This window comes from Polyergus mexicanus, unplaced genomic scaffold (assembly GCF_030449975.1).
Source record: "Polyergus mexicanus isolate NDT 795.1 unplaced genomic scaffold, iyPolMexi1.0 SCAF_3, whole genome shotgun sequence".
Classification (NCBI taxonomy): domain Eukaryota; kingdom Metazoa; phylum Arthropoda; class Insecta; order Hymenoptera; family Formicidae; genus Polyergus; species Polyergus mexicanus.
In genome coordinates this window covers 4,702,110-4,729,985 of record NW_027223323.1, presented here as the reverse complement: position 1 = coordinate 4,729,985, position 27,876 = coordinate 4,702,110, and the positions used below count along the sequence as shown (strand labels likewise).

General features: G+C 43.8%; 1 protein-coding gene across 10 annotated transcripts in view; it reads right to left on the bottom strand.

The window, feature by feature from the left end:
* The window catches only part of Bru3 (bruno 3), a 384,657-nt gene that overhangs the window by 140,681 nt on the left and 216,100 nt on the right, over window positions 1-27,876 (bottom strand). The window contains exon 1 of one of the 10 annotated variants that reach the window (XM_070316029.1): window positions 24,355-24,372. The exons of the other annotated variants lie outside the window; for them this stretch is intronic. The gene's annotated coding sequence lies outside the window, so the exon portion shown is untranslated. Of the gene's footprint in view, window positions 1-24,354; window positions 24,373-27,876 lie in introns of those variants that run through there. 10 annotated transcript variants of the gene reach the window in all.

Sequence of the window (27,876 nt, the reverse complement as noted above, 5' to 3'; positions counted from 1 at the left end):
CGTGTGATTGAAGAGGGTAAAATCGATCGTACCGTAGGAGAAACGTTTCTTTCGCGCGGTGGTCTGTCTTTTTTTCGTTCCCGCCACAAAGGATTTGTCGCGCTAGCGTGTTTCGTTCGAACATTTGTTTCTAATTGTTCAACCCCGTGAATAGAATCGACGGCACGATTTACAGATCTATGAGATAGATAGTTACGAAATGAGAAGATGATTCATTTTAATCGAATAACTGATAAAAATGTGCGATTTAACGATATGGCGAATGACCTCTATAAAAAATACTTTAAAGATCTTTCGACGTGATTTTGAGATTGATTCTGTTTATTTGATAATCAGGCAACGTTATATAACTGTTATGTTATGTAACGGTTACGTTATATAACAATATTGTTAAATTCTTGTATTTAATTTATTAAATTAATTTAATTTCTTCCTTTGTATATATTCTTCGACTTCTTTTTATTCCATCACTTTTCACAGATCCTGTTTAAACGAAAAATCAAACAGCAATGTCGAACAATGAAGGATTTCTCATTACTAGACGCATGTTTTCGAGCTTCCCATTCTCGTCTTTCTTTTAAGGTAGCAATTTTGATTGAACGAACGCAAAAGGCAGTCGAGCTAGGGAGGCCTTGTTTCATCGTTGCCTCGATTATTTTATCCCCTCGTTCTTCTTGCCGTGTTCCATTTTCCTTCGAGATTCGCCCATCTCCTCGATATCAGGTGGCACTTACGTTGTCTGGAAAGTAAGGACTACGTGCAATTGTTTGTGTTATATCTTGCAACTTAAATCTCTCTCTTTTTTATGTAACGCAGAAATTATCTTTCGAAATTATCAATGTTTAAAAAGGTATGCAAAACAGATAATTTTTTTACGAGTATTCTTGTTTCGCATGCACGAATTTCATCTACCGACAAGTTAAAATTATAATAATTTATGTAAATCTGTTAGGAGCTATATCACTAAAGGAAATCATAATAGTGTAACATTAGATTATGTAATTTTATGATAAATTTGATTAGTACGGCTAAATGTACCATAGTAAAGAATGTGTAACTGAAACTACGTATAAGTGTGAATTATGGCATTGCGTAAGCGACGCACGGGTGATTGAGTTTGTGATCCCGAGAAGAGAGGGTTCTTCCTAAGGATTCTCGGAGAGAACCTCAATTAAAATTAAACGTTATATCACCATCATTCTCCTTCTCCTACATTTTCCTCTCGTTACCGCGCTCGCTCTCTTCAATTCAATCCGTCAATTCGTGACGGTGGCAAGGTTTCCTTGTATCCCGGTCGGAGTTACTACGTGGGTTCGGGGCAAGATGAGCTTTCAAAGGAGAATTAATTCACAAGCTAATCGTAGGATGTGAGATCAAACATTTTTCGCGATTAGCTCTCCTTTGTTGCGCGTGCCGTCCAGCGGGTTGTAAGTATCGTCGTTAAAAGCGCGTATAAAATATTCTTTATACTTTTACCGTTTTCAAGAAGAGATAACGTTACAGGAAGATAAGGAGGTAATTTCGCATCAACTATCTTATCGTCATTCTTTTTAATTACAGTCTCTCAACGAGTTTAACTCAATAAAAATTAAAACGCCATAGATTATCGCATTTTCACTAGAAACTTCGACATCTTTCTCGGTTTTTTTTTTTCTGCAAAAATTGTAAAATCGGATGAATACTGACGCGCTACTAAAGTCAAGCCTTTCAGACACCTGGAAAATTCTAAAAAAAAAAAAAAAAGAAAAAGAAACAAAAGAAAAGAGAAAATGCCGAGCTGGACCACCGCCGTCATCCCTTGCCTGCTGCGGAGAAACGGAAATCTCGACGTTTAATTCACGTTTAATGTGTGCTGCCCGGCTGGGTCCTCTTTTTTTACGCTCTTCCCGCTTCTCACGTGGGGTGGTATAATTAACCCGACGCTGAAAACGGCCTGCAGGGACCGTGCGCGTTTTCGAAGAGACTTTCGCTCGCTGAAAATTCCTACTCGTTTGCACTTCTCCCTCCATATACATTTTTCTCTCTATTTTTTGTCTGGCTTTACCGTGCCCCCTCTCCTTTCCTTTCTCCATTCACATCCTGCCTCCTCTTTCTCTTCTTTCCCTCTTTCTACTCTACGCAATCTCCGTACGAACGTAAAATTAACTGTATATAGCGTGCTGCAACCGTCTTTGCATTCGTTCCCTAAAATACGGGATAGCCTTCTTTATTTTATAGCGTTTTGGTGCATGCATACACTTTGAAAAAAATTAATTAGGTAACTCATTTTATTACTGCGATAATTGAACAGAACCGTGTATTAACCGTGTATATTTGTGTGCAAAGGAACTATTATGATAAATGTTTCTCATTATGCCGTATTTCGATGTTTGATAAAGCGCAGATTTAATCGTTGTCTGATTGAATTGTTTAAATAAAACTAGTTGAAGAACTCAATGAATTGCAAATTGAACCGATAATATTGTTACAAACTAGATCGTTTTACGCACGACTTTTTTTACTCTAAACTTTCCGTCTGGATCAAATGCAACAAGATAGATATTCGAGAAAATGTTCGTAAAGACAAAATTGTAGATTGTATGATGTTACGAAGGGAAAAGGGACATTTATATATATTAACTTCTACGTAATATATTTTTATGATTTATAAAATTATTCACGTTTTACAAGTGAGAATTATTCATATTCTATATAGGATTCGGCACAATAGATTTTGTTTGAACATTGCTCTATGAATACATTACGCTACGTTCATCTTTAAAAGGAAAAATGCAGGATACCGGAACCCCCTTGAAATTATTCAAATAGCTACATATCTAACACTAGAGTGGATGTGCTTTTTACTGACAGTGATATAAGCATAAGCGGCGAACCGCTTCCTCCGGTATGGTCAGGAACGATAATCTCGGAAGACCGGCCAAGCTTTACAGAATGAAAATAGTTCATGAAAAGCGGTCTCTTTATCTAAAGTTTCCTTCCCTCGAAGATACAAATAGTGGCGTATGTGACAATACGAGAACGCAACGGTACATAATGTGACGTTGCGCGACCAATAAATGATAAAATTTTTTGAAGCGAATCTTTATCAGAGACGGAGGTTGCGCGAACGACTATTTTCATGGCAGTTGTTGGATAACGGCGCCCGATGATGTTGTTGTTGTTGTCGAAATAGAAAGAGGGCAACGCGTTGAGCGGGCAACGATGCAATGTCGAGGACGAGTTATCCGGACAGTCAGAGACTGGAAATGGGGAATGACGAAGCCATCCTGGGGACACGGGGGTGCCGGAAATAGCGAAGTTAAAAGGGGCGGAGAACGATGGTGAGATGCCGCCTTCTCCCCGCGTACTCTTCTGCTTCTGTTTCGTGGAAGGAGCAGCGGCTATCAAATATTTGCAGCGCCTCTAGCCAACAATCGCCTCGCTCGATAAACCTGAAAGTTTGTTTACGATTGCTGGCTATTCCTTTGTCGCCTTCTTCCTCGGCGGCTCTAACATGGATTCCTCCTGTCGCCGTTTTAACTTACAACTCTCGGAAGCAACCTTTGTTGCCCTTTGTTTTCCTTTCTCTTTCTCGAACAAATTCGTATGGGCGTGCGAGCTGCTGTTTTCACTCGCGGGAAAACGTTACCATTATGTACACATCGCATGCTACTGGAATATTAAATCACCGGCGAGGTGTAATCGGTTTATGTCTCTGGTCAACGGTATGTCTCTTATACGACCAACATCTTATCGTTAGACACGCTAAACATTGCGGGCGAAACAACATAGTATAGTTTTCAAACTTTATTCCCCCTCCCGGAAATAAATCAACCTTTCCTTACCGTTGATTTTCGTCCAGAGACGGAGATTCGCGTTCTCACCGCAACAGCGGCTCTCGGTGGCGCGTAATTTACGGAAAGCAGTAAATTTAGTCCATCGGCGAGAGGAAAGAGGTAGGGCTGTTGGTCGCTACGATCCTGACGAAAGAAATCATCGCAGAAGTTCGGCCGGACTGGCGAAACGACGGAAACGAACGGGCGCAACCATCTCGCCGGTGATTTGCAACTTCTTTATCGCAGTTTCGCGACGTTCCCCGGGGGAGAGGACGTGCATGCGCGTAGAGGGGATGAGGGGGGACGAGTTGGAAAGGGTCGGAATGATTCAGTGCGGCCTAGATGCTCCCTGGCGACTCTCCAAATCACTTCCTGCCTCGCGCTAGTCGTATACCTAACTTCGGACCGCGGGACTCTCCGAGGATTGTTTGTACTTAAGCGGCCAGACGACGCGCGAGACGACCGGGAAAACATTTCGTTCGGGGGGGGGGGAGCTCTCTCGCTTGAAACAATAAACGCTCCGTCCAATCGAGCGTGGAAGATAACGAGCGGGAGAAACGGACGCGAGGGCAAAGAGACGCGGGGAGGGGAAGAGAGAGAGAGTGAAACGGGCACGATGGTAGCCGGAACGAGAGGAGCGCAAAGCGGGAGGAAAGAGTTGTTTGTTAGATCGACGACGATTCTGTGGAATTGCGAAACCGACGAAGTTTCGCGTCGCGTCTTTACCTCCCTCTTTCCCGTTGTCGGGCGAGAAATTTCCTGATAGCTCTTAATAATGCACTTCTCGGGACGGCATTCCTCGCGCCTTTCGGTCCGAGAGGATCTTTGAGGTTGCGGTAAAGAGCGCTAGCTCGCTGAACTTTGAGTATTACTCAAAGAAGGAGCGCGCTGCGAATTTTCCGTATCCGGTCGAGCGAGCGCGATCCGTTTAAAAGGCGGACGGATATTATCGCGGGGAATGGAGAATCGTGTCTCCATCAGAGTCGATAGCATCAGCGGTGTGTCGGGGCGACGTTTCGAATGCACTCTAGCCGCGTTCCAGAAAGATAGAGAAACGTAAAGAGGGACACAAATTGACGCGGGCGAGCTCGGCTGCGTCGAGATAAGCCGTATCTAACTCCGTAACGTTAAAGCGAGGTCGCCCTTTACCGTTTTACGGTCTTCACCGCGAAATCGTACGCGCAGTCGGCGCGCGGTTTCATGTGCGAGCGTACTCGCAACAGCTAATAGTGATTTGTCAGCGGTTTTTCCGAATGGCAGAAAGTATTCGACGGGAAAAAGCCCCCGGCGTGGCAGGAAAGGGTGGGCAGGAAGGAAATTACGAGGCCCCTAAGTGCCAAGCCGGATGACAAACGGTTTAGGCGGAGACGCGAAATACGCTTTCTGGTTTCGGGATCACAGACAGCTCGCATTTGCCACGCTCCGACTAACTTGCCTTCCACCTCATCAATCTTAGGCCACTTGGGTAGCACCGGCAATTACAATATCGGCTTGCTCGACGAGGAGTTTGAGGTTGCACCCCCGAAAGGGGGCGGATTCTTGGCACGCTAACCCGAGCCAAAGCTTCTGGCTCAGCCTGACGGCGGTGCTCCACCTGCCTAGAGAGAACATGTCCCACCTGTTGCGAGCGATCAGTCACTTGAGCCATGGATTTGTTTAAATCTTGATAACGCGGACTTCGTATCGGCTTAATTTCAATTCTGCCGACCTCACCTAGGAGCCATAACACCGCACCTCGGCAGCGGATTATTGGCCGATTTAAACCCGATTGATCGGACCAAGTGTGCGGAGAAGCTTGTATAATTGAAATGTTAGAATCGCTGGTGGGTTATATCGTTCGAACAGTTATATCTACTCCGAGCGATTAATTCAAATGCATGCGACGTTTAATGGAATTCGCTATAAAGTGTACCACGAGATATTGTACAGCTGCGCGCGACGCGATAACGCTGTACGATGGGAGTTCATCGTACGATGATCGGAATCGTGGAAGACTGACGCGGTGGATTTGAAAAATTTTCATTCAAGGATCTGGTGATTCGAGAAAGCAAATATCTTAAAAATTTAATTTGTACAGAATGTGCGAAGCTTACCTCATTCGTGTTTGACAGAAACGCTTATCTGGAGCTGCGGAGGGGGAAGATGACCACGGGAATTTATGGCACCGTTAAAGTATCCCCTTTGGTCCGGTAAGCTTACGCTTTAACACGTTGTTTTTTTTTATGATTTTTACGTTAACACGTTCGCCATTGTACGTGGTCTATCGTTGTTTTATCACAACGCGACACATGGACGAAATTTCTCGAATTTCTGATGAATCTCAGTGCAATCAATAAAAAAATTTCACCTATAAATACGCGACTTAAGTACAAACGCTGTTACTGTGTGTGTGTGTGTGTGTGTGTGTGTGTGTGTGTGTACACCATTTGTACATTTAATCTACGAAGAGATTTAATCATAGAGTTTTAACTGGACGTGCAAAGATACATTATGTACAATAGTTGTATATTAGATATAAACAAAAAAATACTTATATATAAACACTATTTGTTTCTGCTGAAAATTTTTTGCAAAACTCGGCTAATATTTAATTAGCAATAGCTTTCAAAGTTTCAAGAAGCTCGAAACCGTGCATGATCAAGCGTGTTCACTCCCCAATACACGGAGGCTTGTTCGCTTCAGTAACAATCTGCTCGAGTTTAACCCGAGCGACTGCTTCACGTCCGGCTTATGCCCTAGGTGCCAATTAGTTACTGGCATTACCAACGGTTTGCTCCTAATTAACAAAGTTTCATTCATCGACGATAAAACTAAGAGCGGCGGATGACGGGTCCGCGAACGAGCGCGCTTTTCGAAACGATAACGCTTAGTTCAACGCAATTTGTCGAATCGATATCTAATTAAGTTTTAATCTGTCAAACGTTGATAACACCGACGAATGTCAGATTGCGTTAAGCTACATATGACAGGAACGATTTTTTGAAATCGTACGTGACAACAACGATTCGCATACCAGCCCCATTAGTCATTAATTCATTTTTAGTAACGCGGTTACAATGCAGAAATTACGATATAAAATATAAAATATATAATGAAAGGCCCCTCTATGCATTTTATACGAATGTCGCTTTAATATCTCATAATTGCAGTTAATATGTGAAATTTCCACGAGCGCTATAGGAAATTTGTCGTGATGTGTCATATTAAATATCGAATACCTCTGTGATAAAGTTTTTGGCGTAATTTTATCTAATGTATTGTCTGTTATATATATATATATATATATATATATATATATATATATATATATGTATATATATATATATATACAATGTGATCAAAGCGACGCATACAGCGTGACAATGAAACTAATAACTTTGGAACGTGCGCGCATCATATTGTTACATTACATTTATATTAAATATTATAGGATGTAGTCCCCTTTGTGAATTTTCGCATACACCTCTGCGTTTGGTTGTTTTATTTGATTAACAATGTAATATATACGCGTGACTGAGAGAGCAAAACATTAATAGTCATCGTTTCGTGCGGCACGGACCGCCGCCAGCGCCATTCGCGTATGTAACGCGAAGATTAATTTAATTTTGTTTAATTCCTATTAGCCTCGTCCTCTCTCTCTCTCTCTCTCTCTCTCTCTCTCTCTCTCTCTCTTCGAGCGAAGCGGTGCTGATCAGTCTGCCGACGAGTCAACGATAATTAAGTTTGATGAAAAGTCTGCTTACACAGAAAGCGCCCTGATGTGGGAAACGCCTCTAATGGAGGCGGTTACTCGCAGCGCCGGTAATCAACTACGACGCTAGTTCGACAAGTTCGATAAAATCCAAACTTCTAAACAATAACGCAATTATAAAGTTCCCGGCGCCCTTGCCGATGGATAGGGGTCGTTTTGGCGCCAGTCAGGTAGAGACTAAGCCGATATCTCGACATTGAACGTATCGAAGAAGACAACGCGTGCGTGTCCAGATGTAGAAAACATTGCGATATATTCGAAAACGAAATCGAGAACCTAAACGGGCTTGAACTATACTTAGTTAATTGGTAATATTGTTTTGTTTATGACATCGTATTTTGTTCTTTTTTTTTTTTACGACACTTTGGCACTTGCGCTCTCATGCGCGCTCGAGATTACATCTCTCTTCAATAACATAAGACATATAACTCGGACAAGTAACGTGAACCGGACGAACCGTAAGATTGACCGTTTGCTTTATCCAGCAATAAAACAATATCACGTTTAAAACGGCAAATAAATTTCTAGCCAATCTCGTCAACATCCGGACGCTTCTGGGAGAGAAGAAGGGGGAGGAGGAATTGCGAACACCGGTGGTCCTGTGCAAGAGATCACGAGGGAATGGGGGACAACGAATTGGAACTCGATTCGAGACGAACACGTAGCATAAAGTTGTAAAACTCAACTTACGACGAGTCGTAACGTCGAGAATAACACTCCTTCATCTATTTTTTTCCCGCTTTATAATTGGTGCTATCCAAGCGGTGGCGGGAATGAAAGTTGAGGCTTGTAATAAGAGAAAATGAGGATTCGTCCGCAGCGCTTCTTCTCTCAGCGTTAATGACATGAATTTTATTGAAAATATTCGCAAGGACCCGTTTGATTAACCAATAAAAAAGGGTGCAGCATCAACCCTCGAAACGACCGGCGATAAATAACGCCAAGTTTCATGAGAGAAAATTGTAGGCCGACCTTAATGATACAATAAAAGCGTCGCGGCTTAATTTCAACCTTAGCACGACATGACCAGATGACGGCTCGCTGTTTCGGTTTATTCGCCAGAGGCGGATGTCAAACTTTGATGTCAGATCTCGGTGATATAAATCGGCGATAAAATACAAACTTTTCGAGTCTTTCGTTTAACGTGCAAAGTTGATATTACAAAAGATAATGTGTTATTAACAGCATAACATTAATAATCTACCGTCACATTTGTTTGATGGAGGTATACGCGTTTGATGTTGCTGCAAGATTACGAAAGCACGTTTGTGCCGTTACACGTTATACAGCTTTATGCAAAAAACGATGAATTATATGACAGTAGTGAAAAATATATATCCCTTTTGTTCTTTCCCGAAGCAATATTAAGTATCACCTCGAGAATTATTGGTACCGCGTATTGGCCGAAATTGGAATCACGGTTGAGGTCTCGGCGGCATTATAACATCTGTCAACCGGCTTGGAAGCGCTCCAGGACAATAAGTCAGGGTATCGATCGGTGGTGGGATGTACCGTGTGACAATAAATATTACGAGATGATTATTATTGGTCGCGCGCGGTATCACTTGCATATCGGACTCTGATATTCTCGCTGCCACCGCAAGCGCGCTCGCGGTATCGACGCGATCGATTTGCCAGCACCGTAGACTTCAATTGATGGACGCGCGGTTGTAACAATCGCGGAAATTGTGTCGCAAATTCTCTTTGTCGCATTTGCGAGATCGCCATACCAATGTAGCCAAATGCGTTTTCATGAGGCTCCTATATGACGTTTCTAGTTTACAGGATTATAACTCGTACGGGGTCGCGATTTTGGTAATTCATCGGTCGATGGTTGACAGCGGTCCCGAGAGAGAGAGAGAGAGAGATCTGGATTAATGAAGCGCGGTTGTTTTTGGCGAGGCGACAACACGGCGATTTGTACATTGTGGACCAGCGACGACAAATCATTTCGATTTAAATGTACTCGCGGATTTTAATTAGAGAATGATAGACGAATGTGTTGCGCGATGATGTTATAAGTAAGCGAGTAGTTGTAATCAGCGTTTCTCTTTCACGTCGCTAAAATAAATCCGTAACTTTTTCTACTCGCATCCTCTCCGGTTTCTCTTACGGCGCGTCCAAACCCTCTCTATACACATTCGCCTTTTCCCCTCGGCAGATCTCGGTTATTGGTAGCGTGCCGGTATCTCGGCGCAAGCTGCACCGCCGTTCGTCGTACGGGGGTTGTGATATACAGCATAAAACCGCGAGAAAAATACTATCTTCATTGTCTAAATGGCTGCCGATAAAGCAGCCCGAGTTTACTGCGCACGAGATTGTATTTATCATCCGGCAATGCCAGCGAGCAACGCGCGCGTTATATGCTTTGCCACCCAGTTATCTAAGATGCGTTTGTCTATTCGCGGAGAAAAATGAATCGCGTCGTTGCGAGCTGCTGAAACCGAGGGAAAAAAAGCTAGTATCGCGCGCGTCGGTATATATTCGGGTGCCTCATGAATCCCGTCCATCGTATAAAGTAGCGGATACGACCGTAGGAACGTAGCGCAATGTCGGACTCGTAAAATCGTCGAGAAAGTATATAACCGTTATTTCAAATCGCGCCCGCTTTTATTGGACGTTTATTGAACCGAACTTTCGTGGAGTTACGTGAAAGAGGAGACCGGTAGAGGAGGGGATTGGTTTGAAATTCGAAAATCGTTGAATACGTTTTCCGCCACCCTTGGAGAAATTGGTCTTCCACTAAATCGTCCTTCTTCGCGGCTCTCTTCTTAGTAGAGGCACAAAGAGTGCCAAAGAGAACGACGCGCGAGCTTAATACAATATTAAACAGTTACAGGGGAAAGAGGTGAGGGAGAGGAGGGAAGCGAGTGAGGACGGATCCATTTTCCATTTTTCACGCTGGAAAGAGTGCGGACACGTGCCGTGGGAAATGCCGGGCACGACCTTCCCAGTAGAAGGACCCGAGAAGGAGGGTCGGTACCGATCGTGCGGCAGCGTTCAACCTTCCATTCCACGTACAAGGAATAGATCTGCAAGCTCTGTTAAATCATGATTTGTCGGGGTAATTCGATTCGTGACCGAGGTTTGGTGGTAGGAGATTCACTTTCGCGCAATTCGGTCCCGCGCGCGATTCGATTTATGTCATCGCGTCTATATTCCGCGCACGGGCGCGGTGGCTAATGACGAGATGACGACATTTAGGTAATCAGACCGCTCTGTTATAACACTGCGCCAACGTTGCGCAACGAAAGCGCGACCGCTCGCTCGCCCCTGCTAATATTGACTTTCAATTAATGCTTGCGCGCGATGAAACTTAAAATCGGTGCCGTGTCGTTTATTCACGCATAGTCAATGTTATTTGTTCGTATCTCTTCAAATAATGTGGAACGGAACGAAGAAAATATTATACGCTATTTTAAATCTGATCAGACGCGCTTGACGCGTGTATTTTGCCACAAGGGACGACAGGATGTTGCAAGCGGATTATAATAATGTATACTGATCCCGAAATATAATCTCGGCTTTATCGGACGATATTAATATCTGATCTCGCATATTTTTGTCCCAGCGTCGTGGGACGACACACGCGCGTAACACGCGAATGCGGAACGCGCGGACGCGTCGATAATATGGTCGCGCTGCACGAGGATAATATGGTCTCTTCATCATTCTTTTAACGTATTCTACGTTCGTCGCGACGTACAGGCCGCAAGGGGGTGACGCGGTTGTGTCGTCGAGCCTTTGGAGAAAGTACGAGGTCACGAACCGAGAGCAATGCTATCGCGGTGCCGGCGTGATGTTCCTACCAGGAGCCTTCTCCTCTCTTCTCTCGCCTACACGTGTGTTCAGCACGTACGTATATCCGCATCTCTCGGTCGTCTCTCCTCGTTCCTTACACTTATCCTACTCTCTACTCGTCCTCCAACTTGGTGGGATCTTCTCTATCCATCATATCACCCACCCGCTTTCTCTGTCTCTCTCTGACTCTCTTTCACGAAGAGCTTGGCCCAGACCAAAGAGACGGAGTCACGTCTCTAGACCGGAGTTGCTCTAATTAAATTACTTAAGCGTACGTGTATCTAGGGATGGTTTTAGGTCGGATGCTTCTACGTACAACTGCATGCCGCGAGAAAGCGACGTCTCAATGCTCGGAACGTTTTGCACGGCCTTCAGAAGTCGATCCCGTCGTCTGTCGTCGGCGTCTGTCTCTCGCTTCGTTCATATCTTTCTTGCTCTCATCAAGATCGAACATCGTACCGTGGGAACGGCAAGGATTGGCCGCATCTCGGTGCGTACGCGCCGCGAATGATATTTGTACGTGCTTTGGGTTTCGTATGGAAACAAGATAATATCTCTGTTGTTTTCGTAATCTTGTTAAATGTTGGATAGATGACTAAAAAGTAAACAAGCATACCGCACGCATTGCGATATGCATATAATAGATACGATTGGGTATTTATATTTTTGTAATATTTTTTATAAAAAATTAATTTAATTATTTTTAATTTAGTTATATGGAATTTATATGAATGATAAATGGTATTTAAATGACAGAAATACTTAACCCGTTGCATTTTCAACGTTCATATTTTGCAAAGTCAAGTGTTTAAAGACAAAACGTTTTGTCACGTGCAGTGATTCTAAGATAGTTTTCCGAGGAAAAGTGTCACGAAGGTTCTATTATAACTGGCTTTTTCTTTCTTTGTCGAGAGCATTGTCGCTGTCGTCGTCGACAGCTGGAAAGTTACCAAAGTACTATTCTCGCACGCGTCTCCTGCACCTTTCTTTTCATAGACATCATCAAAGGATCTGTCACTCTCCATTATCAGCCCAGCGAGCGAACAGTAAAAGCACGAGACACTAAAGCCATATTATGTGGAGAATATTGTGCACTCGATAGGAAGAGGTCAAAGCGAAAAGAATAGGAAAGAAGAGTTTCTTTTTTCGATAAAATAGTACAACATACAAGAAGGAAAACGAACAAAAAGGAGAATATATTTCCAAAATAAAAATAGTATTACGTATAAAAAATAAAAACTGATGCTCTAGAGGTATTCGAGTGTCTGATTATCGAGACGATGCTTTGATAACTGAGAAAAATAAAAACGTGATGGTTGATTATTTGATATTTAATGATTATTACATACATTTTGTTTTTACCAAATTTAATTAAAGTTCCATGTATATAACTTAGTATCTTCTTACTCATTTACGAGTCTCATTTTGAACAAAAATTCAAAGAAATATAAAAAGACTTTGATGACCGTACGATACGCGCTTTTATTTTCTCATCGCATGAACACATGCATATACTATCAGTCGAGTCGCATATTGAGAACGCGTAATGTTACTTTGCTTCAATTTTCTCGAAATATCCCGGGTAGCGTAGGAAACACTTAGCATTTGTTATCCGAGGTAATGGCCTCTCGGACGAGACAATCGCTAAGGGGTGGCTCGGGACATCGACGGCTCCGCGAAAAGAGGCCAACTTTGTCCCGTGTCGACGTACTGCCATTCTGAAAGCGCACGTCGCCCATAAATTTAGCCACCGTTCTCACGGCGCGCATATATCAAGCGATATAACACCGCAAATAAAGCGGCGCGTTGAAAGATATTTCACCACAATTCAAGTGTACAAAAACAAATGTCATCGCTTAACATCGTTAACACTTGCTCTCGTACATTTGTAATCCTTCTCTACGTTATTAAATATCTTTCGACTATCAAAATATAAATAGGAATGATGCTAAGATATACAATATTAATAAGAGAGATACGGAATTTTATCTCATATTTTTTTTATAATCAAATAGATTTGTTACCTATATATGAAATAATAATTAATATATTGTGTGATGCACTGTTATATTATATTGATATATATTATTGTATAATATGTGTATATATATATATATGTGTGCGTGTCTAATAATTATTGGATAAATGTTTACTACAAAGAGAAGAACACGACAAAATGGTTTTCATTAACAATTAGTAGTAGCCAGTTCGAAGTTGCTTAAATGAAAGCTATGAACATGAAAATTTGGGGAAGGTTGGAAAGGAAGAGCCTAATCCGAGACGAAACGCATTTGCCGCTAAATTTACGCAAGCCCGATTCGGCTAACTCTATAATTAACGCGTTTAAGCAGAAACTTTATTAACACTGTAAATAATTTACACATATTCACTCTCGTACACAAAAGTTCAATAAACGCGATAGGGAGGATGGAGCGACGAAATTGGAAAACGTTTTTGCACAAAAGACCGAGAGCTTTTAAATTTTTATCAATCGCAACATCAAACTCTAAAGCTTGCGCAAAAAGCCAAATATTGGCGAAATCGGACCGCGATGCCGATCGACGACGCGGTGTATTATCGAGTTTTCCAGCGGCGGTAGCGAGGTCGGAAGAGCATGGAAAAAGCGGATAATTCTCGTCAGAAGTAGCCATTAACTTCGTGACTGAGAAATTGGCCCGGGCAACATCGTAATGTCCCGCGACCGAAGAGCGGACGAAGAGCCCGTGTGCCGCCTCCGCCGCGAACGTGCAGCCAATTACCGGTGCCCGGGCATGAAATAACTGCATTATCTCTGTGGAAGCGGCTGCTACCACCCTTCACGGCCACCCTCCTCTCCTGCCAACCTACATCGACCTATGCGCCCTGCCTGCTCTGCCGCCTTGCCTGTCTACCACCTGCAGTTCGCCCGTCTACCCGCGCCAACTCCTCTTCGACCACCCCTTTCTATCCTCCCCCTCTACCCCCCCCCCCGCAATTCCCTTCTCCTCGCGAACCGCCGAAAATTATGTTGTCTGAAATTTCGATAAAACGGGATTCGGTTCGAGCCGGCATTAGATTGAATTTGTCGAGTTATAGTACTCGAGGACGGAAAGAAACTTTCCGGGCTGGGGAACGGCTTGCCCGGGATTCGAAATGACCTGCGTTTACGGTGCAGTCTGGTGACTCTCTCTCTCTCTCTCTCTCTCTCTCTCTCTCTCTCTCTCTCTCTCTCTCTCTCTCTCTCTCTCTCTTTCGTCTCTTTTAGTCTGTTTTCTCTACATCTCTTCTCTCTCTCTCTCTCTCTCTCTCTCTCTCTCTCTCTCTCTTTGATACACGACAGTTTCACCGCTTCCCTCGTTTCGTCTTTACTCACACATTTTCCTGTCTGATTCGTGTACCTTCTCGTTCTGCCACCGAACTGGATCGGCTTGCCCAAACCCCGATGGGATTGCGGGCTATACGATACGCGGCGGTCTTTCCCTTTGCTCTTGTCGCGATCTTCTTCGGCAATCAAGTTCGCGCGAAGCGAAGGGAAAAGGACAAGGGAAAGCAATAGCTAGACGCTGGCGAATACGTGAGCGTCGAGGTTTCTGGCAACGCCAAAGGCAACGCCGACGTACGATCGCGTCAATTTCGCCCGAATCGGGAAGATATTTCCCAAGGTGGGGCGAGGAAGGAGGAGATGACTGCCCTTTACGATTGATTTATTTTGACACTTCACCGACTATACGAAATCAATCATACATATATGATGCGCGCGATTGAGCGATACGAACAATCGTGAGAGAATCACCCACGGAAACCGCAAATCTTCGCAAAGTAGAACGGAGCATGTACATGATGTTACAGGATGCAACGATAGTTATCGCAAAGTTACAGGGTAAAGGCATACAAATGACTATGTTCTACGGTTAGCTACGTGCCGTAGTTATTTCGGGACAAGGACGCGTTTACCGCGCGTACAGAGATTCGAAGCAACTATAGAACAAGCGCGTTTGCGAGATTGCGTCGTGATTGCTGTCATGTAAGTTTCTCGTAACATTACCTCTCAAATCGCTCTCCCTCTCTCTATTTCTCGAACGTCCAGGAATAGTGGCACGATATCGGTGGCGTTTAACGTCATCATCGCGTGGCAGCGACATCGACATCGATGATGGTAGAAGACAGACGTGCGGCGACGCATCGATGGCGGGGAGGAGAAAAGGGGGAGGATAAGGGGAGGAAAGAGGAAAACGCATTCCACGCTCGTAAGCGATGTCAAATAACTTTCGAGGGAGCGAAGAAACGGACGGACGGTTAGGAACGGAGGAAAGTAAATAAAAGGCCATTCCGATTGGGCGATCAATTACATCGAGCCTGCATTATTCATGGGGGGTTGGGTGCAGGCCGCAGAAAGCTTTATCTCTTCTCTCTTCCTCCCTAACGGAATCAGACCGTAGCTCGACCGAGAGCGAGAAGGAGGAGAATCGAGGAGGGGACGGATGTAAAGAGAGAGAGAGAGAGAGAGAGAGAGAGAGAGCGTGTATTTGCATCGACAATCACTGCGGAGCTACGGCTATCACTCTGGAGTTTCTACTTCGAACACAGTTACAGTTTTATTCCGAATAATTTGAAAAATTAACCGACGAACCGGGCTTCGACGGACGATCAAACCGTGGATCCGTGGCGTATCGTCATCTGCGAAATCGCGTCGTGAATACTCGATAACATCTCAAGTAGAATTCAATGTTTCCGGACTTTCCGCCAAACTTTGCAATGTTTCACGGTTAGTAATCGCGTTCAAAAGTGCCCCAAAATTTATAAACGGCCATATTATGCCAAATATAAATAATATTGATAAATACACATGAATTAATAAAAATGAGAAATCTGTTTTATAATAATTACTCGTGACCCTACAATTTTATCGTAAAATAATGAAATTCTAACAAATCTTGATGCTCGTAGAACGAAGTTTCTGGCCTAAATTCCTTCGCGGTTAATCTAGATTTTAGATTTAGATCTAGGTTTCTACTTCCTGAAAATTGACCTCTGACTTGGTAAATACACCGGATGAACCAAGTTTTTCATTTATAAAAGACACAAACAGCCGCGAAATCTCATTTGGCGTTATATTAAGCGACAGATTCGGCCGAGATTACATTTGATAGCGATTTGATAGTAGGTAATATCCTGTATAAAAATACAGACATTTTAATCCTCCCCGCGCCGTATCCGGTTTATATAAAGCATATATAGTTACGATGACTTCGATATTATTCATCTCAGTTATTGAGCTCTCTTCGCTGTATTCTCGCTTCTCCCTGTCCCATCTCCTTTCCCTCTCCGGCACCGGAGCTCGCGCGGATATTGTTCGTTGTCGATATTGGAATTCCGTGCTCTATCTTGGCTGGTTCGCTTTATATAATGTTCAAATAAGGAAATTATAGTTTGCCCCGTCATTTCGAAGGCAGGAAGAAAATGTTTCCTTAAGAATTTTAAACGTCAGACGCGAAATCATGGTATCGACAAGAAGCCGTTAACGAAAAGACACGGCAATTTGTAGCGAGCTATGAAAAAATCCGGAATATTCTCGGCGAATTATTAATTTCAATATTACATTAATTAAAAAATACAAGTTGGATCTCTATATTCTTTTTCAAACGAAATAACATGCATACATCGATGCACAAGACTCTTCATGGAAGACTTCACGGTCGGGCGAATCGCCATTTCGCGAACCTTCGGTATATCATCCGGTAATCAAAGTGGTCCGGACCTCTCCTGCCTCCAGAGCAGGGACTATATAAAGTATATCAAAGCAGCGGTTTGGTCACGATTTCAACCATTTCTCCGTATCTGCTGCTGTCTCCCTCTGATCCTAATTTGCCTCTTTCTCTCGGTGACCCTTTCTTCAGCACGTTGCTCTTCCCCGCGCCTTCTCTCTCTTTCTCTCTTTTCCCTTATCCCACGTTATTACGTTTCTCCACCGTCTTTGAAGGTGCCGTCGAGCAGAAATTATGAGTCCCTGTACACTACGGCTCGCTCGACTACTTTCTGCTCGAATTAAGCACGGGCAAAGGACCGACCGGACGGATGGTCGAATGCAAATGTAAAAGCAAGCTCGAAGGCTGCTCGGAGCGACGCTCGGTTAACCCCGTCGTCGGTTGGGGGATCGCCGAAGTTACCGCTCGTTGTCTTCAGTAGAGGACTCTCAACCGCAACGATATTTCTGAGATTTCTCATTCAGCTATGCATGCCATACTTTGAAACACACAATTCATCGAGCCACTGTCTTTACATTTATATATCATTAAATAAATATCATTGGAGATATCGTTCGTAGATTATTTGGCGAGCGATACTCGTACCGTACTCGGGTCTTTGACGTTTCTTCTCACGGCCATGCATCATGGACGAATTTCTTGATTTTTCCCGGTGGACGGCGAAGTGGTCCGTGTCGTCGTAGACGTGGATATCCGCAGGTCTCGAGAAACAACTCGATTCGGGGTGGCGCGCTTTGCCGCAGTACAGCATCGTCGTCGATGCGACGAGGCGTGGCGAGGTTAGTTTAGTTGGAAACATGCCTGGGCGAGCATAGCAAACACGCGCAACTGACACCGGAGGGACGGTCTCTCACGGCACGGAGGCGTATACCTATCTACGCGCATATAGATAGAGACGTACATATGTGTACACACGGCATACATATATGCATACGCGTACATATATCGGTCGCTTACGCTTGTGTGTGCAACGTATTCGTACACACGACCGTGCGGGGGTAGCTTCGGATAGTTGAGGGAAAGGGGGTCCTGGGTCGGGTATCTCGGAGGCCGTGGAGACCGAAGTGGACAAACAGACGTGCCGATGTCCGCGGGGACACCGAAAACACGGCGGCGTCGCCGACGCGTAGGCGACGCCGTGAAACGAGAAATCCGCGTACACCCTCGGGTCAGGTTTTCGATTGTCCGACCTGCGGGTGTCTTCGTCGAGAGGCAGACGCGGGAATATCGCGATGGAAATTGATCTGTCGGGACGAAAAGTACCGGAGGCGGCACACACGGTCTCGTCATGGAAATACGTCGCGCTACCCGGCATTAGAGCCGCGGACTCGTACACACGCGCCGACGCGACTGTGCGCAGCATTTCGATTTGTATAAGAGCGCACGCTCGTATAAAGGGAGTGATTTTAATCGTATCGCGAGGGAATATCGCAGAAAAACATTTTGGCAAAAATAGAGAAAAAAATCATCGCGTATACCAGAGGACTCCCGTTCTCACAGCTCTCCCGTAACTATACATTCGAATTTAAATATATAAAGTTTGAATACAGGATTTACTTCAGAATTTACCGTCCATCTCTCCTGACTTTTGAATATATGCAAATAAATAATTTTGCTACTGCTCCCTTTGGGAAAATCTCACTAAAACGTGACAGTATACTATTATAATAGAAATTGCGGTTTCACTATGGATGGATAAACGATATCCTTAATTAATATTTGTAAATTAACAGAATTAAACCTTTGTTATCTGTGATGAATCAATTAAAAATGTTCATAAAAATGATTTTAATATTTTGACTTTAATATTCGGACAAATATCCTTTTTCGCTGAAGATGTTGTGTAGATTTTATAGAATAGTTACACATTGGAGTAATAGCAATAACATCTGGAGAGAATGTAAATAATGTCTACTTAAATTGCGATTAAAATGTTATCGCTATGCGATAACAAGAGAAATAATCGTCAAAATGAATCGCACATGAAGGTTCGCGCGCGTACCTTGTCATAAAAAAGAAATTATAAAGCTATTGTTCCAGATTTTAATCGGATAAAACTTTGCTCTACTTTTTTGAGTTTTCCCAACGTCGCTACTACGTCTCAATAAAGCTTATCAATCTTTAAAGTATCTTCGGGCTTTCCGACATCTTCGTGGTTCAGTTTCGCATCTGTGCTTTAAATCATGCATTGGCTATCACGACGGATTTCGTTTACATTCGAACACTAAAACCTTTTTAATCTCCGTCTCACTTGAACCAATCTCTAAATTATTTACCAGAATTGCCGAAGGTCCGATTCGAGGGATTGTAAATCGTTAACCGTCTGTTTAATCCGTCGCAAACATACATAAAACCTGCATAAAAGCGACGAGCGCAATGTCCATGGTCCAACCGATGCGTCGCCATCGGAGCCGAATTGTCGGGTCAGACTTATAATCGCGATCGCATATATCTTCGCTATTGCTACTTGTACGTATCGCATGATTGTTACCACGATTCTCATCGTTCGTATCACGCTCGTGCGAAACCGCGTTTCTGAGTAAGCGTCATCCGCGCTCTGCAAAACGAAGCGATAAACGGCGCGTTTATATCGCTCCTTTCCGGCGATTTTATGCGTTACGTGCCGCTACGAGTGACGCCGGTACCGGGTGGATCTTACTTTTATGTTTGTGTTTCACAGCGGTTGGACGTATCAGCGCGTCCCGAGGATACTCGCCCTGCGTCCCGTACTCCGTCGAACTCGGTGAACCTCCACCGGGGCGATAGCAGCCCCTGGGCGAAGGATTTACGTTGTTTACGCGGAACTCGAATTGTGAAACGCTGCCGTTTCTTGATTGCGCGTGCATCCATTTCGACGCAGCGGCCGTAAAACGTTTACGCGTCGAGTCGAAGGTCGCGCGATGTATTGTATGTCCGCTAATTCGTCGATGTTCGCAGAGAGAGAGAGAGAGAGAGAGAGAGAGAAAGAGAGATGTACGCGATACGCCAAGGTTTATCCGTTAAAATGGCCGGCTCGAATTGCGCCATCGAAACGCGAGCGATCTCTCGTCTATTTAATTGTCGTCCACTTAATGGCGAGGAATATCGGGCGCTTTGTGCGAAATTTTGTCGGATAGTCCATCCAATCGCGCGCGAGATAGCGTTGAATCGGAACGATACGATGGACGAGGAAGAATGCACGTCGGTTTCGCGCAACCGGATCAATAGGGGTGTATAGGTTTTGTAAATTGAATAACCGTGTACATTTGCGATTACGCGGGAATTAATTAATACACCTAGACGCTTGTACCGGCGTGTATTTATCGTACATTAATAACTACACGCCATATACAAGCGTAATGGTTCTTCTCAATCAATAGCATTATTATCTGAATTGCCAGCGCGCGTTCAGACTGGTCCTAATTATCACTTCGTAGTCGCGATATTATATATTTTATAACAATTATGCGCCCGTAACGGCGAATTGTATGATGAATTGAGTATCGAATTACAAAAGCGTCTATCGTACGTATTGAGCGTATAATTTTTCGATAACAATGCACGATATGCACCTAAATAATAAATAATTCGTCGCGGCGCGAAATGCGCAAAAAAAAAAAAAAAAAAAAAAAAAAATCGCTTGTCCGCCGCACCGCGGTGATTTCATTCATCGTATTTCGTGTTTTGAATTCGGACGCACTTTGTACATTTTCTCATCTCCTGACGGAAAAAGGCCGGCGGCGTTGCATGGAATGCCGGAACCGAAACGCCCACCGAGTTCTCTCTCCGCCTGTGTAACGAGTACGAGGAGGGCGTATCCTCTCTCGGAAAATATGTTCGCCGTGGGCTACTAGTTTTAATTAAATCCGCGCTTTCTACCGTCCGGGTATGCCGGGCGTATAACCAAGACGATTAACCGGCGTTTGCAGCGTCTCGACGTTCCCGTGACGCGTTGCCCGCCGCCGCCGTCGCGCTTTAAACCGTCGCCGTCTCACCGGCACCTAGAGATGTCTACCTAGTAAATCTTCGTCGCGGCTTTCCTAATTATTCCGCCGGGTGAAACCTTTTAGGCTGATGTAAACGGAATATCTAGCCCGATGTTACCTCCAAGCGCGCCCTGGTCGTTTCCGGAATAGGACGCGGTTATGCAAGAGGGAGCCGGACACACCAATTTCAAGGTTTCTAGATTTAAAATTATAGTTTAAAAAATCTCTGTCTCTTATTACATTTCTTATATTAATTATATCCGAGTAATAACATTTTGAGTTCGCAAGTAGAGAGAGAGAGAGAGAGAGAGAGCAAAAGAATTGTATAATACTGTAATATTTTTCTAGTCTGGGGTTTTCGCTTTTCGCGTTTCAAGATTATATAAATTCACTATTACACGATGACGCGTATTAGGCGCGTTACACGTATATCGCAATACTTGCGTGTCTTTTATCTTCAGCATCCTGCAAAATTCACTACGTGTTTGTCGTCGGTGTAGTAGCAGCAGCAACAGCAACAGTTTCCTTATTTAGCGTGAAACCGATGCGAAAGCCCGTAGTCATCCGAGCTCACGGTTGAGCGGTTACCGTTCGGTACCTACGGTATCTCACAGCGGCTTTGCGCGTTGCGCCGTCTTTCGCTGGAAATACATCCGCTTTGCCGTGGTTTAAGACAGATCGGAGGTCTCTCAGGGTGGAGCTCCCGAATAGAGTTATCCAAAGATGCACGGAGGTGCAACATGCAGTTACCTGTTGTGTACCACATATATCCGCCCTGTATTCAACGAACAAATTTCTAGGTACAGTCTAGCCAATGCTGGGAGTTTCGTAAGTTTGTATAATATTTGTCGGATGAACGGCTTACATCGACATTCGCTTATACTGAATGTTCAGCTTCATCCTTCGCGACAAATCCTCCCCTTTTTGTTCCTCACGCTACACCGTTGCTTTTGCTTTTTCCGCGTATCTTGACAAACGACTTTCTTCTATGTTTATCTCCTCGTAAACGTTTTATCATAAAACCGACCGCACGACCGACACAAACGATCTGTCATACATCGTATAGCTCCCGATACTCGGCCGGTCTTGCATAGATTCGCACTCGCGAATATGCTTGAACTTTTGCTTTGGCATCATCAGCAGCGTATGTGACGGTGGCAAGAAGTTTAGTATCTGTGATAAATAGGTGAAAGCGCTCCGATTTCAATTTCCTGGTTAGGATGTTTAACAGCTTGCTTAGGACGCATACGAGTAGCTTTGGTGGAAATTTGCCAGACTTTAACGATGTATTATTTGAGCGAGCCAAAAATTCAAATACGGTGTGACCTTCAATATCATAATACTGACAGTTATGATACTGTTTACGCGCGATGACGTAAATTCATTCAGCTATGCAGAAACGCAATATCCCAAGGTGATTTCTTGGTAACGTTACGAAATTGGTGACGGATGTATTCAGTGAAATTTCTCTCCGTTCAGGATCTGAGTTTCTATCGACAGCGGTATGTTCCAAACAGAAATAACGGAATAACAACCGGCGACAGGAAGGGGGAATAGGGTACAAGTCGGCGGCACGTTTCCTTTAAAAATTACAAGCGATATTTCAAACGCAAGTAATACGCTGAATTTAACTACACCCACCAAATAACAGGAGCAAGACGAATGAAGTACTTTGCCTTACATAATTCATTCTGAAGTCTCCACTCGCCCTCCCGATAGAAGAGCTTATTCGCTATGCGCCGCCAGACTGCCTAATCATACGCGTTGAATGTTAAATGTCCATGTCTTTCCTCCGCCCGTCTTCGCAGCCACTGATGTCGAACATCCCCCAATGGGGCCTATAACTACGTCGGTTCGCAATCGATCCTCATTCATTGCCATTAGGCAGTAAAATGGCAGTAATGAATGAAAGTTTGATTGCTTTTATTATAATGAAACATTATTCTGTAAAACAATTGCTAATTTTATTATCTTTCGATCGTATACTCTCTCGCGTTGAAAAAAAATAGAGAGAGAGAGAGAGAAAGAGAGACGCCTACTCTAAACAAAGACGGTGGGTGCGATCAAAGCGTTGAATCCGTGAAAATAATTCGAATAGGTGTTCTTCTTCCGAAGCGCCACTGGCTACGAGGGAGTAGTAAGTAATGGCTTCTGTCGTGGCTGTTTAAGCGGCGGCGCTTCGTGGCCAAGATTGGAGGTGGCTCACCCTCCGCCGGATACAAACTATTGCATCGCATCGTCCGCCTCGGGATGTCCGATCGAGTTATCGTCTTGCACCCCCTATCTCCCTCCTCGTGACCTTCCTCGCTCTACCTCCTCCGTTTTGCGAGCATATCCCGGGGCTACGAACCATCCCTCGCAGCGGAGTCGTTCGCTCTCGAGCCGACTTACGCTTCCACTCCCTACGTTCCCATCTATGTTACCATCTCCGCTTTACCCCTCCCGGCGTAGCAAAAGGTCCCATCCGGTATCAGAATAATTCGCATTTATTTGTCGTACGCCCCACGATGCCGTGTTCTGAGTCGCCATAATGAAATGTCGTCGAATGCAATAAGATACGAGCAGGGATTCTTATTCCGCTGAAATAAGACTTTTATTATGTTGCCTCTCGTGGACTATGCTAAAATCACGATTGCATCCACTTTCTTTGAAATGAGAGCGTCGTATTCTCTTCGCGCACCCGCTCTCTTAAAGAGAGAGGGGGAGAGACAGAGAGAGAGAGAGAGAGAGAGAGAGAGAGAGAGAGAGAGAGAAAAAAAGAGAGAGGAGGGAAAGAGAGGAGCGAGCAGCGGGATAAGTTTTTCGTTGATGCATAGAAAATTGCGTACCGGATTATGTATAAATCGTCATTTCGTCCTACCGTATTATGTCACTTTTGTAAATCACGGGATTTATGTTTCGCGAAAGAGCGAAGAGACCTACGACTCGACTTTGACAAACGATTACGCCATTATGCCTGACAACTCCACTGCCGTAAACAGAATGAAAAATATCGTAAGTTACGTGGCGTTTACTAACTTTCAAACTTTTCCTGTATCTCGGAAAGAGTTTGTCTTTATAATGCGATATATATGTACTTTGCGAGACAGTTTATTAGCTTATTAAGTTCGAAACTTAAACATCATAATTCTTGTTTTCATTGGATCTTCAAAAATCGCTACGATCATCATGAATCACAGAGCAAGCGTGACATATAAATCCTTTCTCTCTCGTATTCTTCGGTAAGAAAGATTCTCGGGCAACTATATCAGCGCTATTTCGGAATTGCTCTTACTCACCGCTTTCAGGTACCATAAATATGAAGTAGCTTCGTGACATATGACTCACCTGGAAAGAAAAAGAACAACGCCATTAATGAATGAAACAGAGGGTATTATAAACATTGATGCCACGCGTACACCTTAATGACAGGGCACCAGTGGAAGTCACCATGAATTAATGTCCGATGGACATATTGCTACGCAAAACGCTACGGACGGGATCGATCTGCAGATTAAATTTTCATTTTCCGTAACGCCCGTACCTTTGCTACGGCACCGCACGGCAAATTCGTCCGTTCGGCTGACACGCTCGGGTTCATTAAAGCAATCCAGCTCGCGTCTAATCCCCGCGAACCCGCTGAAATCATGTTCGATAAACATTACCGCAACGCAGCGGTTTTCTTCGGCGGCGGGAATTAAGATAGCCGAGAAATTGTACGGTGGAGGTAGGTGGAACGCATATACGGGCGTCGCGTGACGAGAATTTTGCTTGACAAACAATCCGCGATCCGCGAAGATCGCTCGCCGCGATCGGCCAATGATTAAAGCGCGCGTCGTTCATGAGAAAGGCGAAAATTCAAAGCCGAAAATATGTCACGCCAGCACGAACGTGTTTTAGGAGATTGACGTTAATCCCGCGCATTTTGCCAAAAGCTCGTCTTATACGCGCGTTGGGCTTAGCGAAATGGATATGTTGCAAAATATGGTATATGTCATAAAATGTTACAAAATTTGACGCTTTCGATTAAACTCTCGAGTTTGTTATAATTTATATTATCTTTTTTTTGGCCATATTTATTTTATTACGTATTGTTTAAAAATACTAGAATTAATGTTAAAAGCTGTCTTAAAATCTTGAAAGAGATCAATCTCCTTTATTCTATTTATATATACTTGTTATACTCACACGCGCGCGTACACTATAACCTTTCATCTCCGCCATTAATTTTTACCGTATCGTACCGAGTCGTATCGAGTGGGGGATCCCTGGGCATGAGAAGTGAATCGAATGAGCGAAACTCGTAGAAGCAGTGAGTTTAATGTCCGTCCCGACCCACCGCGAATTACCTAGCAGAGATTTATTAAAACCGTAAAGCAGAAGAAACGATTTCGCTCAAGCGTGTGTGTATATGTGGTGGATGTTCGCAGTGAAAGCAATGGGAGAAAGGAAAGCGAGTGGGAAAAGAGGGCGGTGGGAGGGGGGCGAAAGCGGGGTACAACAGAGAGAGTGCAGAGAGGGTGCGCGTCTGTGCCTGACGTTAGTGACCATGGGGCATTTTCTTGGTCAAGCTCGTCTCGGTCCACGTTGGATTAGTTCCCGTTTCCTAACTCGGGGCGATGCACCCGGCCAATTAAAGCGCCGTTAACCTTTTCTCCGTAATGCCGTTGTAGGTACCGGCTTGATTCTCTTATCCGCAGAAACGGTCTACGCGTTCTGCAAAAGAACCATATAATACGAAAGAAAAGTCCGTGGCTAGCTTCCGAGACTGTCGAACCGAAGGATTACACCATCCGCTTTCTCTTGTTTCCATCACCTCTTCTCTTAGTTCAATGAGATACACACTCCTCTCGTTAAGCCCGGGTCGATATTTATTTTTAAGTAGATCAAGGAGAGCAGAAGATAATTTTAAGTATCCTCTCTTCCCAGTTTCTTCTTAATAAACAGAACTTTTCATATCGATCGCCTATTGGCATAATACACAAGCAGCTACTTAATTGAGAACAAGCTACTTAATTGAGAATAGTCTGCCTTATGCAAAACATTTCAGATTTATCGCAAACAATACGAACTTTTACAAGCCCACCTATACTTTCATTTTGTTCGCGGTAATAAGATTTGATAAAAAAAATAGAAGTGTATTATTATAAATCTTGTTAATTTTACTAATTTTTCAAAATATCAACGGATCGTTATGTAATTTTTATTTCCGAAAAAAAGCACAATCGAATGAGCGATATTCTCTCGCAGGATATGGGATTGATATCCGCGGCATAAGATGACAGAGTGTCCCGGCAGAAACGAACTTAGTCGCAAGCATAGTCGCAGTTATGTGGAATATACGGTGACGCGACAACTTTTTCGAGGACGTCAATATGTCTGTCCCAGTGTGTACTTTGCTCGGCCCCCGTGCTTTTCGCGCGAAGTCGAGTAAAGTAAAGCGGCGTTTGGCTGCCGGCCAAGCTCCGAATCGCCAGCCTCTCGCTGCGCGCGGCGTTACGAGCCATTGCACACGCCGAATCGTCTCTAGTATACCCGGAGCCAAGTCCAGCCCATCCACCTACCTATCTACCTATCCACCCCTATCTGCCCTTAATGTCGCGACATTAGTCCCAGCATGCGCGCTCGCGCGCGCGGAAGAAAAAGCGGCCGCCCGGACGATAATTATTGGGGCTGGGAAGAGGAAGCTTCCGCTTGCACTCAGCGGAAACGATAGGCCAGCTGTCGCAAAACACGCGGTTTCTTTCCTCTGGAAACACCCTATACGGAAAACACATACGAGAGAGAAACGAACGCGAGAAATGACGTGAAGACAGTTATTCGCTCTATAACAAAGACAATATCGGCCAGAAAATGAGAAATATTGCATTCGCGAGTGCGTGTTTTTATCCTTCGCACCCTGAGAAGAGTCTTATTATACGAGCGACGTTCCGCGTACGTTTACGCGAGCAGCGAGCTTACGATTCCCTCGGGTGTCTCGTCTCGCCGACGACGAGTACAATAAATACGGGCTATTTTAAATCTACATCCAGCGAGGGGTAGTAAATTGCGAAATAATTACGCCGGCCCGCACACGCGCTCTTCGGAAGGGTCGATTACGCGAGGTACGGCAGAGGGATGTACCGAGAATATACTTCATGGTTTCAAGGGTACTGCAACGATTCGCTTTCCCTCGAGAGAAACGGTATCTCATTCTGCAAAAAAGAAAGAGAGAGAAAAAAGGGTATAGAGTGTAATGCGCCCCATGTAACGTGTTGCGCTTACCGGGTAGGAAGGAATTGTGTGTTTTCGTATTCGAGAAGTGCATTTGCATCGTTTTCGTTCGTAATTGCTCGTATCAAAACACTTTGCGTGCAATAACAGGGAGTGAGAAGTAGACGGATGATTTGATGCAATGAGATTGCCTCATGTCGATTCTTACTAGAATAGTCGATTGTTTTCTTTTCCTTAAACCCAATGTAGATATTTTATAAAATATCAGAAAGAGAAACGAAAATTTTTTTCTTTTTAAATTGTAATATAGTTCTAATTTGTTTTTTTTTATTTATTATAAAAAAAGTAATGGAAAATTATAGACATTTTTAAATCCTAATTTCTTTCAATCTATTAAATAGATTGGATTGATGTTTATTATGATTGTTACATTAGCCAAATTAAATAATGGCATTAATTGATAATTGAAATAGATTCTCGCTGCAAATTCTCATTCGTATTTTATTTAGTTAATTTTTATCTTTTTAGAAAGGAGTCGACTTCTTTTTCTTTTGGAATAATAGAGTTAAGTATGTGATTGCATAAACCTATTACGTTGTTCTCTAATC